Source organism: Trichosurus vulpecula, chromosome 3 (genome assembly GCF_011100635.1).
Source record: "Trichosurus vulpecula isolate mTriVul1 chromosome 3, mTriVul1.pri, whole genome shotgun sequence".
Taxonomy (NCBI): Eukaryota; Metazoa; Chordata; class Mammalia; order Diprotodontia; family Phalangeridae; genus Trichosurus; species Trichosurus vulpecula.
In genome coordinates, this window is record NC_050575.1 from 74,003,453 (window position 1) to 74,018,158 (window position 14,706).

Genomic DNA, 14,706 nt, shown 5'->3' on the forward strand with positions numbered 1-14,706 from the left:
ATTTAAAGCAAGTAAAACACAGATACTGGAGAAAGGCCCATTGAGGTTTAGCTGTCCAGATAAATAACTTAAAAATGGACAAAACAGGGGGCGGAGCCAAGATGGCAGCTGGTAAGCACAGACTAGAGTGAGCTCCGTACCCGAGTCCCTCCAAAAACCTATAAAAATGGCTCTGAATCAATTCTAGAACGGCAGAACCCACAGAACAGCAGAGGGAAGCAGGGCTCCAGCCCAGGACAGCCCGGACGGTCTCTGGGTGAGCTCTATTCCACACGGAGCTGGGAGCTGGGAGCTGGGAGCTGGGAACGGAGTGGAGCAGAGCCCAGCCTGAGCGGCGTGGACGATCCAGACCGGAAGCCGGGCGGAGGGGGCCCTAGCGCCCTGAATACGTGAGCAGTTACCAGACCCCTCGACCCACAAACACCAAAGACTGCGGAGAAGGTTAGTGGGAAAAGCTGCGGGAGTGGAAGGAGTTCGCGGTTCGGCTTCCAGCCCCGGGGGCAGCGGAGGTGGGGCAGCTACAGCTGTTGTTACTTCCGGCTCCAGGCCCACCTGGTGGGGGGAATTAAGTGGCGGATCACAGCAGGGGTGCACAGCCTGCCGAAGATCTGAGCCCAGTCTGGACTGGGGGTCCTTGGGGAAGGAGGAGTGCGGCTCTGATAGAGCTGGCACCTCCCCCCCAAACGTAGAACATAGAACTCTGTAATCTACAAGCAGTCATACCCCACTGAAAAGCTCAAGCGTCAAGTTAGTTGGTTGGGAATATGGCCAGGACGCGAAAACGCGCCCAGATTCAGTCTCAGACTTTGGATTCTTTCTTTGGTGACAAAGAAGACCAAAACATACAGCCTAAAGAAGACAGCAAAGTCATAGAGCCTACAACCAAAGCCTCCAAGAAAAACATGAACTGGCCCCAGACCATAGAAGAACTCAAAAAGGATTTGGAAAAGCAAGTTAGAGAAGTAGAGGAAAAATTGGGAAGAGAAATAAGAAGGATGCGAGAAAACCATGAAAAACAAGTCAATGACTTGCTAAAGGAGACCCAAAAAAATACTGAAAAATACACTGAAGAAAACAACACCTTACAAAATAGACTAACTCAAATGGCAAAAGAGCTCCAAAAAGCCAATGAGGAGAAGAATTCCTTGAAAGGCAGAATTAGCCAAATGGAAAAGGAGGTCCAAAAGACCACTGAAGAAAATACTACTTTAAAAATTAGATTGGAGCAAGTGGAAGCTAGTGACTTTATGAGAAATCAGGATATTATAAAACGGAACCAGAGGAATGAAAAAATGGAAGACAATGTGAAATATCTCCTTGGAAAAACCACTGACCTGGAAAATAGATCCAGGAAAGATAATTTAAAAATTATTGGACTACCTGAAAGCCATGATCAAAAAAAGAGCCTAGATACCATCTTTCAGGAAATTATCAAGGAGAACTGCCCTGATATTCTAGAGCCACAGGGCAAAATAGAAATTGAAAGAATCCATCGATCGCCTCCGCAAATAGATCCCAAAAAGAAATCTCTGAGGAATATTGTTGCCAAATTCCAGAGCTCCCAGATCAAGGAGAAAATACTGCAAGCAGCCAGAAAGAAACAATTTGAGTATTGTGGAAACCCAATCAGAATAACCCAAGACCAGGCAGCTTCTACATTAAGAGATCGAAGGGCGTGGAATGCGATATTCCGGAGGTCAATGGAGCTAGGATTAAAACCTAGAATCACCTACCCAGCAAAACTGAGTATCATGTTCCAAGGCAAAATATGGACTTTCAATAAAATGGAGGTCTTTCAAGCTTTCTCAGTGAAAAGACCAGAACTGAATAGAAAATTTGACTTTCAAACACAAGAATCAAGAGAAGCATGAAAAGGTAATCAAGAAACGGAAATTGCAAGGGACTTACTAAAGTTGAACTGTTTTGTTTACATTCCTACATGGAAAGATGATGAGTATGATTCATGAGACCTCAGTATTAGGGTAGTTGAAGGGAATATGCATATATATATGCATATATATATGTTTATGTATATATATAAGTGAATGTGTATGTATGCATGTATCTATATGTATATGTATGTATGTGTATGTATGTGTATATGTATATATATATATATATATATATATATATATATGTAAAAGAAAGAGAGCAGACACAGGGTGAGTTGAGGATGAAGGGAAGATAGCTAAAAGGAATAAAATGAAATTAAGGGATGAGAGAGTAACTTACTGAGAGAGGGAGATAGGGAGAGATAGAATGGGGTGGATTATCTCCCAAAAAGGTGGCAAGAGGAAGCAGTTCTAGGAGAGGAGGGGAGTGGGCAGGTGAGGGGGGACTCATCAGATTTGGCCTGAGGGGGAATACCATACATACTCAGTTGGGTATCTTACCCCACAGGAAAGAAGAGGGAGGAAGATAAAAAAAAAAAAATAAAAGGCAGGGGGATGATGGAGTGGAGGGCAGATGGGGGTGGAGGTAATCAAAACAAACACTTTGGAAAGGGGACAGGGTCAAGGAAGAAAATTCAATAAAGCGGGATGGGTTGGGAAGGAGCAAAATGTAGTTAGCCTTTCACAACATGAATATTGTGGAAGGGTTATACATAATAATACATGTGTGGCCTAGGTTGAATTGCTCAACTTCTTAGGGAGGGTGGGTGGGAAGGGAAGAGGGAAGGGAATTTGGAACTCAAAGTTTTAAAATCAGATGTTCAAAAACAAAAAAACTTTTTGTATGCAACTAAAAAATAAGATACACAGGCAATGGGGCGTAGAAATTTATCTTGCCCTACAAGAAAGGAAGGGAAAAGGGGATGAGAGGGGAGGGGGGTGATAGAGGGGAGGGCTGACTGGGGAACAGGGCAACCAGAATATACGCCATCTTGGAGTGGGGGGGGAGGGCAGAAATGGGGAGAAAATTTGTAATTCAAACTGTTGTGAAAATCAATGCTGAAAACCAAATATGTTAAATAAATAAATTGCATTAAATTAAAAAAAAATGGACAAAACAAAAAGAAATATGTTACATAGTAAGTAGATAACCAAGATATATGAGGGCATCATGCCTTCTACCCTGCTACTTTCTTGATTCAGCCTAATTGAGACAGTGCCATATGCCAGACCTAAAAACAGATGACATTCTTCTAGGCCCCTAAAGAGTTAATCTACTCATCTTTAAAACTCCTGTCCTGGGCATGAGCTGTTTTGATTGCTGAGTACAAACTCACCTCACTAGCTCAATCTATCTACCTGGCCCCAGACCTGACAATTCCATCCATCTATCTACCCAGGACATCTTAGCATTTATCCTGCCTCTAAATGTGTACTATGCTCCACCAGCCTCTACATTTCTTTCTGAGCACAGTCACTAAAGCATTAGTTCCAATAAATCTGGAAAGAGCACTTCGATTAACTGCCCAAAAGATCATCATTCTTGTGATTCCTCAGGTGAAAACTCCCTTCCTTAACCACCACTTTTATTAATGTATTATTCCCTTAATCACAACTTATAGTATGTAAATTACTTGGAACAAGAATGAATCTTGTTATGACTCCATTTCAGATAGCAATGCTCATGAATGTGTACTTCTACTTACTTTAGGTTGACTCAGAACAGCTGGTGTTAACATGATGAAACTAGATTGAATTGGTTTCCCTACCTACCATTCAGTTGCATGCTGAATTTTGTGCCATATGTACCAGTATTATTGTTCCTTTGTTGTATTTTTAATTTGGCGAGGTATTTTTTAATTGTCTATTTTTGTTTCATTCACTCATAGGTGCCACCCCAAAGAATCATGCAGAAGTTTTAGTTCTTAAAGACTCTATGAGTTATTTCAACGGTGTTGGTGGGAGTAAATTAAATGTTTTAAGGATCATTCAAGCCCCAAATGAAATAGGATCAATCTCACCAAACCACAAAGAACAGTGTGGTCAAAAATTAAATGCTATGCCAAGATCTGTCAAACTACTGTTGCATAACAGCCTAATTATTCCTCAAGAATAAGTCAAGATTCTCAGAGGGACCTGGGCAGCTGGGGAATTATCATTGATTGCTACTGCATGGTGGAAGTTAAAAGAACATCAAGAACAGCAATTTAAATATTACTAATTACCAGTATGATGAAAAATGTTTGTGAATATGCAAATATGCAAGCCAATGCAAATCTTGGACTACTGAAGATTGGAAAAAAATATATTAATGAAAATGAGTTTTCATTCAAACCATACCAACATAGTTGCCAGATGAGGTTCAGCTAATCCGATAAAAATTAGGTTACTTCCAAAAGACCTACTTAAAGAAAATGAATTTGTACTAGCCAGCTTCCAGGCTATGTGGGGATATCCAATAAAAAAAACTGAAAATATTAACCAGGGGTCTAAAGAGATATTGGGCATAAGAGTATATGTTTGGGAGTTTGTTACTATCATTGTTTGTTTTTATTTTTATAGATTTGGGTTTTTTTCCATAAAAGTTTTAGCTGAAGCTTTGAGAACTCAATGAGCTCAGTAAGTGAAAGACTATCAAGCCAAATTACACAGGTTTAAAGAATGAATATATAGTGAGGAAACAGGCAGAGCCAATACACATTATTTCTAGTAATTTGGTAATGAAGGTTAGACTAGATGAAGGACCATAGCTTTAAGGGATTCATACATTCAGGGAAAATGTCAAGCAAATGTTTGAAGAAAATACATTCAAGCATTTTAAAATGATGGAATTGTACTTTCATTTACAACTCTCTACAGCAGTCCTTCTATATGTTATGATTTCAGAGTTCAGACTTCCTAGGTTATCTAGCTTAACTTGTTCCTGAAGATCCTTCCCTAAAAAACCCATTCAAAAATGGTCACCAACTCTTTGAAAACTTTCAGAGATGGACTGCCCAATTACCTCTAGCATCAAATATAAACTCCTATCTTTGGCATCAATGCCCTTCACAAGTTGGCTCCAACCTAAAACATTTGCAACTTTACCACACATTAGTTCCTGTGTTTTACGGCAAATTGGCCTTTTTATTTTTCTTCATATAATACTTTATCTGCTTTCTGCATCCCTATGCACTCACTCTCCCCCTCCTCCCCCAATCAGGAATGAACATTCTGCTTTCCTCTTCGTCTTAGGAATCCTAGCTCTCTTTATGACTCAGCTCAAGCTGAGTCTTTGTGAAGGCTTCTCTACTCCTTCATCTTCTTTGTGAAGGTTTCTCTAATCCTTTCAATTTATAGTTCCTCCCTACCCCAAATTGCTTTGTATTTATTTTGCATGTTTTATAGATACTTGTATAAGTAATTTTGTGTCTCCTTGGACAGAACATAAGTTTCTTTTGAGGACAGAGGCTATCACAGTTTTGCCTTAATGTTACCAGAACCTAGCACAGAAATATTATAGGCACTTAATCATGCTCATTGATTTGTTGGTTGATTGATACAACTAGATGGCACAATGGATAGAGTGCTGGTCATGAAATCGTCAAGACCTAATTTAAGGCACAATTAAGTACCTCAGAAACTTAATAACTGTGTGACATGTCACTTGGCATGTCACTTATTCTCTGATTCAGTTTCTTCATTTTTAAAATAAAATAGTTGGATTTGTGTGTTGGTAATTAAGATGGGCTTTTAACATTTATTCAATCAAGTGCCCTTGAAGAGTTTGGCCTCTGTTTCCTTGATTAAGTTAGGAGTCCTTGATGACCTCCTTGCCTCAAGGGAAAGCCTAGTTTACGTGGGTTTGAGTGACATGTTTGTGACATCAGAGGCTTTTAGACTACATGGGTTTAAGTTGCATTTTTGTGATGCTTTTAGGTCACATGGGTGAGTCGCATGTGTGACTCACCTTTGACCCTGAAAAAGATATACAAACCCAAAGGTTGGTGTTCTCTTTGGGGCTCTGAGCCACAGAAGGAGTGGCGCATGACTCTGGGCCAGCTGTTGTTATCAGCACCCCAGCTCCTGAACTCAGATGTTGATGGTTTCTTGGTAACTAGGAACTGTATTTCGTCTGTTTATAATGTATGTTTGTAATTTGTTTGTATTTGCTCTGAAGTTCAGGGTGATGGCTATTTTCCCTGAACTAAATGAATGATATTTGTATGTTGGATTGAAATAAGATTGTTAACCCCCTAACATTACTTTCCTTAGTAAAGCAGATCAAAAGAAGCTGTCCTGGCAGCATTCTTGTCGTTGGGCTTGTGTTGGTCTTTTCACCCCCACAGCAGCTGCTAGCCAAATTGTTGCAACAACTTGATAGCTTCCAAGTTCCCTTCCACTGCTAAATCTAGGATACTATGACTGAGGAGAAATTCACTACCTCCTGAGTCAGACTTTTCCACTTTGGCGAGTTCTAATTGTTAGGAAGTTTCTTTTCTCTTTTCCCCTTTGTATTGAACCTAAACCTACTTCTCAGTAATTTCCACCTAGCTCTTCCATCTTCAAGGTTATGGATCTTAAAATGCTTGAAGTTTGGATTACCTATAAGCTCCCTTAACCTGTCTTTTTTTATTTAAGTTGAATCAACTTGCCATTATAATCACTTTCTTCTGTGTATACTCCCTTTGACAATGTCCTTCTTAAATGGAATGACTACAGCTCAACTCAATAGCTCAAACATTGAGGATAAATATTATGCTTCTATTAACATAGACTAAAATTGCTTTCTTGGCTGTGATTGTCATGACACAATGCAAATATAATGCACTATTGGTTCATTAAATCCCCTTGGGCCTAGTCACACAGATTGTTGTCTCTCCCATCCTATATCTCAGTAGTTGATTATTTGAACCCATGTCTAGGTTTTACATATATTCCTGTCAAATTTTACCTCATTACATCTGCTCCATCTTTCCAACCTGTCGACCTCATCCAAAATCCTAAGTATTTTTCCCTGACTTCTCTCATCTGCAGATTTGACAAGCATGAGATATGTGTCATCATTCAATAATAATGATGTTGAAAAATAAGGCTCAGCAAAAGGTCCTAAGGAATTCCTTGAGATCTTGTTGAAATTTGGCATTGAACAATTTATCACTTCTGGGTCCTGTACTTAACCAATTATGATGTCATTTAATTGTTCTCCCATTCCATCTAGGAATCTATGTCTCTGTCTAAGAGAGTACCATGATAGTTTGATAATTGCCTTACTGAAATCCAGGTATAATGTTTCTAGAACATTCCTTATCAAGTCATCTTGTCAAAAAAGGGTTTGAGGCTACTCCTGCATGATTTATTCTTGACAAAGATGCTGGTTTTTAATTATCATTGTTCCCTTCCCATGTGCTGGCACACCAGGCCTTCTCAGATGTAGATGATCTTCAACCCTTTTCAAAAATATTTATTTGATCAGTTTTTATTGCTGACTTATTTGTCAGGAACATCTTCATTCTGCAGAGGATGGGGAGGTGGGACTAGAACATAATTTCTTTTATTTTTCACAGTTTCATTAAGAAGGACTCAGTTGTAATGTAAAAACATGATGAATCACCATGTCCTGCTGCTGTGGTTATAGCACCCTTTCTTGCTCATTTTTAGAGGTAGTTGATTTTGGAAAATGTAAATTTTTTTAGTCCAAATGTTGATAGTAGTATGTTGCTTTCACCTGTGGTAATTTCATTTCTTACCGAAAGGAAAACTTGGTTTGGGTTTTTCTGCTGTTTGTGAGGTTTCCGGAAATGCTGCTCTGACATTGGGCAGCATTTAATATTCCCCAATTTGAAGACAATTCCACAGGATTTTCAATGCTGTCAGTTGCTAGATTTACTGCTTGTATTCCTTAGCAGGGAACAGCTAGGGGGTGTGTGTGTGAAGATTTATAAGGAGTACAACCAACTTTCCATGATAGGTCTTGACACAAATTGGAGCTTTTCATATCCTCAGCACATTGCATAATGCTTGGCACATATTGTAGGCTCTCAATAAATTTTTGTTGAATGAATGACTCAATAGTTGTAAGGCACTGTGTTGCTAATCAAAATGGGCTCCTTAGCACTTAGTTCAACAAGTACCCTTGAAGAGTTTGGCCTTTGTTTCCTTTGATTAATTCAGTGTCTTTGATTGAGTCTTACTAGGTGCTAAGCCCCAGGCCCAAACCCCTATTAGGTGTAAAACCTTAGTGGGTATGGATTTTCAACTAAGGTGGGGCCCAAGGTGGGGCTAACTCCAGGGAGGGTCTAGTTTACATGTCTGGGAGAGCAGAGGCTTTTAGACCACTTTCTTTAAGTCCGCCTCTTTGTGACAATTCTAGGTCACGTGGGGGAGTCGCATGTGTGACTCACTCCTCACGCTGAAAAAGATATAAAAACCAGGGGTTTGCTGTCTGTTCTTTGGAGCTCTACCTGCAGCAGTGGTGGCGAGTGTGACTCTGGGCCAGCCCTTGTTCTGAGCTCCCGGGCTGAACCTAGATGTTTTGGTAACTATGAATCTTTATTGGGTCTGTCTGTTGATTTTGTACTTTGTAATTTGCTCTGAAGTTCAGGGTGCTGGCTTTTTCCCCTGAACTAAGTGGATGCTCTCTGTATGCTGAGTTAAAGTAAGCTTGTCAACCCCTTCACCTTGCTTTCCTTAGTTAAGCAGATCAAAAGAACCTGTGCTGTTGGCAGCTTTCTGGGTGCTGGCTGTGGGTGGATCTTACACTGCCACAGAAGCTGCTAGCCGGATTGTTGAAACAGGTACTTAAATGGCTTCTTCCGGAGATAGGATATGCTTAATTCTGAGATTCTTATTTCTTCCTGAGCTGAGGTGGTCCAGTTTAAACCTATTGTTTTAAATTGGACAATGAGATAGTCTTTACTGATGCTGATCTCCACTACTACCTATGAGACTCGAAGAGCAAATAAACCAATAAAATTTATTAAGCACATACTATGTGTCAGACACTGCTAAACACTGGGGTTATTTTTTTTTAAAGGAAGAGAAAAAGAAAGGTATGTTTACGCTAGAGAAAAAAAATTGGCAGAGGGGCATTATGGTTACCTTCTAGTATATAAAGCCTTGTCACATGGAAGAGGAATTTAACATGTTTTCTTTGATCCCAGAGGGAAAGGGTGGAAAGTTCAAAGAGAAAACAGACTTTTATTATCTTCTTTTTTTACTAAGCTTTATTGGTACTGTTAGTGTTTTTATCATAGTAATTTTCAAATACACAGCCCAAGCCAGTTGAACATTCCACTTTAATAAAGAAAACAAGTAAAACCTATCAACACAGCAGCCGTATCGCGGAGTGTGTGGCACAGTCTGCACCCATAGTTCTCTGTTCCTGTGCCCATAGTCCTCTGTCCCTGCATCTGTTCTCCAGTACCATATTTAGTCATTACAATTACATTCTGGTCTTATTAGAATACTTTTTAAATTAACATTAATCATTTGGTCATTGTATACATACAAATCTGATTTGTTACTGTACCCTCATGATCACTGAGCCTTTCCATCCAACTTGCAGATAATACCCATGTTAGGTATTTTCTCTCTTTATTAGACCAAGAACTCTTTAAAAGCAGAGAATGCCTTGCTTTCTATTTATATCCTTATGTTAAAAAAGAAATGGGGGGTGGGGCAGCTAGGTGGAGCCATGGCCTCAGACACCTGACACACTTACTAGCTGTGTGATCTTGGGCAAGTCACTTAACACCAATTGGGTTAACTTTCACCCTCCAAAAAAAAAAAAAGAAATTAGGAAACCTCTCTGGGCAAAGAAACAAACCTTTATTAAGAGAATCAAAGGTGGGGTCTACCTTCCAGTCAGTATGGTCTGAGACACTGAGATAAAGAATTCACAGTTATGGTGCAACAAAGTCCTCTAGAAGCCAATTCACACACGATTGCATTTTGCAGGTCATTGTGTCCTAACTTCATAGTTTCCATGATGTCTCAATTAACCCTTTTGTATCTCAATTAGCCCTTTACAGGACTTTCTTACTTTATCATTTTAATATAAAGATCAGTATATAGGTACGATTATTATGGTCACATACATGAGAAACACACTTTATAATCATGTAGCTATACTTCTAAGGTTAACTAACAGAGCAATTTTCTTGGGACTACATTATTATTTTGTTACATGCAGCTTTTTTTTGTTTTGCTTTTTACCTGGGTCTATGTCTTTCTATCATTTTTTTTATGGGGGAAGGCAGAGCAATTGGGGTTAAGCGACTTGCCCAAGGTCACACAGCTAGTAAGTGTCCAGTGTCTGAGGCTGAATTTGAACTCAGGTCCTCCTGACTCCAGGGGTGGTGCTCTACTCACTGTGCCATCTAGCTGCCAATATTATTATAAATCACACAGTTATTTCTTATCCCAATGATTACAACTGATAAAAGATGAGCAAGGTAGTACAGAGCAAAGCACTCAAGGCACTGATTATTGATCTTTTTTTCCCCTTTAACTGAGGGCCAAGCACAGTGCTTTGCCCAGTGTAAATGCTTAATATTTTTTATTCATTCTTCACATATGCATACATATATGTATTCTACATGAAAATGGCTAAGTTCCTAAATGTCTATTACACAGATAAGGCTATCTATCAAAAAAAAAGACCTTGGAATGGAAAGTTTGTGAGTAGATAATGATACAGCCTCCACTCTATGTTCTATACAATTTGCTCCCCACTCCATGTCCAAAAATTGTGCCCCTCTCACTGTTCCTCACACAAGACACTCTATCTTTCAACTTCACATTTTCACTTGCTGATCCTCCATGCCTAGAATTTTCTCTCTCATTGTATTTGCACCTGGCTTCTATGGCTTCCTCTAAGTATAAGCTAAAACCCTGCTTTCTAAAATAATCTTTTTCTGATATCCCTTGAATGCTAATGTATTTCTCCTGAAATTGTCATTAATTAATCATTTCTAAATGTTGTTTTACATAGTTGTTTATGTATTTTCTCCCCAATTAGACTATAGATATTTTACAACATTTTTTTTCTTTTTATCCCCTTCACTTATCATGGGGTTTGGCATGTAGCAGGTGCTTAGTAAATGCTTTTCAATTAATTGAATTGATTGACTGCCTTGCCAGAGCTATTATGTGTAGAAATCTCATAGGGAAACAAATGACAGTCCTACTTTTATTGATGCCTCATAAGTTATGGCATATTTATGTATGCAGAAAGTATTATTAAAGTGATAACAGGTATAGAATGTCATATGTACAGATCAAAATCAACTGGTGTATTAACTAGTTTTGATCAACTTTTTTTTCTTTAAAATGTACTTTTAAATTGCTTTCAACATGCTGACCTTTTTATATGAAGTACTTTAGAGCTATAATGAGAAAAGATATTTTTGCATGAAGAAAAAGTGTTAAATCAGCTATAAAATGATACAAGGTATTTCTATATATAATGATATATAAAATGATATAAGGTATTTCTATTGTCATAGATATTTTGATGTCTGAAAGGAATAGAAAAATAACTTTGGTTAAATGAAAACATGTGAGTGTGTTTAAAATATGAATTTTAAACTTTTTTGTGTACCATAGATCCTTTTGGAAGTCTAATGAAACCTTTTAACCCTTTCAAACTAATGCCTTTTTAAAAATTCATAATGAGTGGAACAAGTGAAGACCTCTCATAAAAAGGACAAATTGAGTAAATAGGAATAAGTAAGATAGTAAGGCCTCTCATGAAATCTAAACTTCAGCTTTCTATTTAAGTTTTTCTGTAAGACAAGTTAGTGACCATGGGAAGACAAGTTAGTAACAGTAGGATCCCCTGAGAATAAAAATAGGACACAGGAGCATCCTGTGTATTTACCTAAGGGCGAGAGGCCTGAAAGAAAGAAGGGTGGAGGTGAATATGTCAGCAACCATAAAATCCTCTGAGAATAAGGATAGGACACAGGATGCTCACATCCTGTGTAATGACCCCAGGATAAGGGACCCTCGGCTCAGAAGAAGAATGGCTGAAATGCTGGAAAGCCAGGTGCAACGTAGTCATGTAAGACCTGGTGGGTAAGACCAGTTAGGTGTAAGAATGATAGGAAACAAAATGTAAGGGTGCTGAGGAATATCCATCACAGATGTAAGGGTGATGGAAGGCATCCATTGCAGAAGCAAGGGTGGTGGGAAAGGCTAGTTTGACACAGATGGGAAGATGAGGTAACCAACAAGTGGCTTCTGCTTTTCACAGATAACCAACCATTTGTTCATTGTCAATGTCACTGAGGCACTGAAGATGTAAGAATGGTGCATCACCTGCTTGTCAAAAATAACCATACCATTTGTTCTTTGCCATTGTCACCGGGTAGATTTATTGCGTCCAGATTGTACCCTCAAAGCTAGTGTCTTCAGGCTGAGAGGAAGGAGGTTGGGAGGGGGAATTGTGGTTAGGGACCTATATAAACACCCAAATTTTCTATGTCCAGGGCGCTCTGACACTGAGAGTATCTTTGATACTCTTGGAGCCTGAGTTGCCCTTTCCCGTGGGATCATAATAAAATTTTCTTTCTGCTTTCACCTTGAGATGCCTCTGCTTTAATTCTTTAATTTGTAAATCCGTGCCGCAAAATAATTGAAGGAAATATTAAATTTCAGATACAAGTTAATAAAAAGAAATATATACTTTTGCCATCCAAGCTCACAGGCTCCCTGAAATTTTAATCTGAAGTTAAGAACCCTTTATTTAAAGAAATGTAATTTTCCGATTGATTTATTTAGAGCAGTTTGCGGCAGAAAAATGAATTGCAGTGTAAATATGAATAATTAAAATTATATCATAAAATGATAGGATGATGTATCATTTAAATACATATAGTTTTATATTTAAACAGTACAAAATAACTTAATCATTAAAAATCTGAAAAAATATCCGTACAAAGAAAAATTATTTCAAAGACATAAAATAAGATTGGATCATCCTCTTTAGATCATATTGCTGCAGGGTACTATGGCTCCTTATGTCATTTGCATATAGTTGCTTTAAGACTGAGGAGGATAAAAAATTTTTTTTAAAGATAATCCATCTAACTCTTTTTATTGATTGATGTATAATGAATAGGCACTTTTGATTGCTTAGTACATATTTGGTGGGTTGTTATCTTTTAAGTGAGCCAGGTGATCCAGAGTGGCATAAAGTTGTGATATAAACTTTAGAAAGGTGTAGGAGATACAAAACTGAGGCAATACTGAAGATTGATGAACCAGGTAGAAGACTCAGGAAGGGATAAAAGGGAGCTTTGCTGAAAATACTTGAAGAGACCAGCAGCAAAAGTAGGCAATTGACAAAACACTTCAGCTACATGATACCCAATTGGTTGGAGAGAGAGTCAATGTCATGCGATCAGATCTTCTTTTCAAAACATTGCCCTTGTTTGCCACCCCCCTAGATTAAATGAGGTGAAGCCAATCAGCAGAAATTCCTCTTGCTCTGTGGTCCACCTCTTTGATAAGAAGGAAAAAAAAAGGAGAAGAATGGTGAAATTGCTTTGAAAATGCTGAGACTTAATTGGACAATGAAGAATCTTGGAAAGTTAAAGCTGCCTATGCTTGTTTACCTTGCTCAGAGTGAGCTTGAGCTGTGTTCTGTGAACTCTGTTTACTAAAATTATATTGAACAACACAGAATCCAGGTAAATGTAAAGCTCGTAGGTCTGGTCTTTACAGCCCATGGTTCATTAACCTGGTAACTTTCACACTTCTCTTAGAGCTAACTGCTACACAAATTGATTCTGAGACACTATTTCAATGATCTTTTAAGAGTGATTATAAAGTGAAAGAGCTTCAAATACCCCATTAATTTGAGTATAGGAAAGAAGCAGATTAGACCAGCTAGAGAGCTGGGAGAATCAACAGACAGGTAATTAGCAGAAAAGTGACTTCTTGTGATGCAAATATTCCTGATTGCCAATGGCATCAAAGCCTACCATGTAGACCTATGAGTGAGGTGTACATGACCCAAGTACATGACCTTTTCTTCTTTATGTGTTTTTTATCACAGGTAAGGGAATACACACTTTTTCGCACAGATATTGAGTGCATTGGCAAGTGAATGGGTTCCAGGTTTATTTGTGAATTGTGATTTATTTTTATTATTATATATTTTGCCTTAGTCTCAAGTAAATGGTTAAAAACTGGGTGGCAAAGTGGTTAGAGTGTTAGGCCTGGAGTCAGGAAGACTCAACTTTTAGAGTTCAAATCTGACCTAATATTTGACCTCTAAGACCCTGGACAAGTCACTGAAAAACAACTTGACATTATGTTTAAGATTTAAAGAATCATAAGCTTAGCCTTTGATACGTGATTTTGTTGAGTCATTTTCAAGGTGTTTGATTCTACATAACCTCATTTGGGGTTTTCTTGGCAAAGATCAAGAGTGGTTTGCCATTTCCTTTTCCATCTCATTTAAAGATACAATGTTAAATCATTTGCCCAGATTCATGCAGATAGTAGTGTCAGAGACCAGATTTGAACTTAGGTCCTCCTGATTCCAGGGATGTGCCACTAACTGTACTCCCCTGCCTTTTTTTTTCCTTGAAGAAGCATAATGGTATCATCCTAGGACTAATTTAATCCATACAAATTTTCCTCCTAAGAAGGGATAGTATGATACTTTTGAGACCAAGGACAACAAGTATCAAGTATCATCAGTTTAACAATTTTCTTGAATAAGTAGTCCTATTCTTTCATTTGTCCCCCTCTTTTCAGCAACACCACTAACAACAAAAAATAAACTGCAATAATACGATTTTGTTTTTGGCTTTCTTTTTTA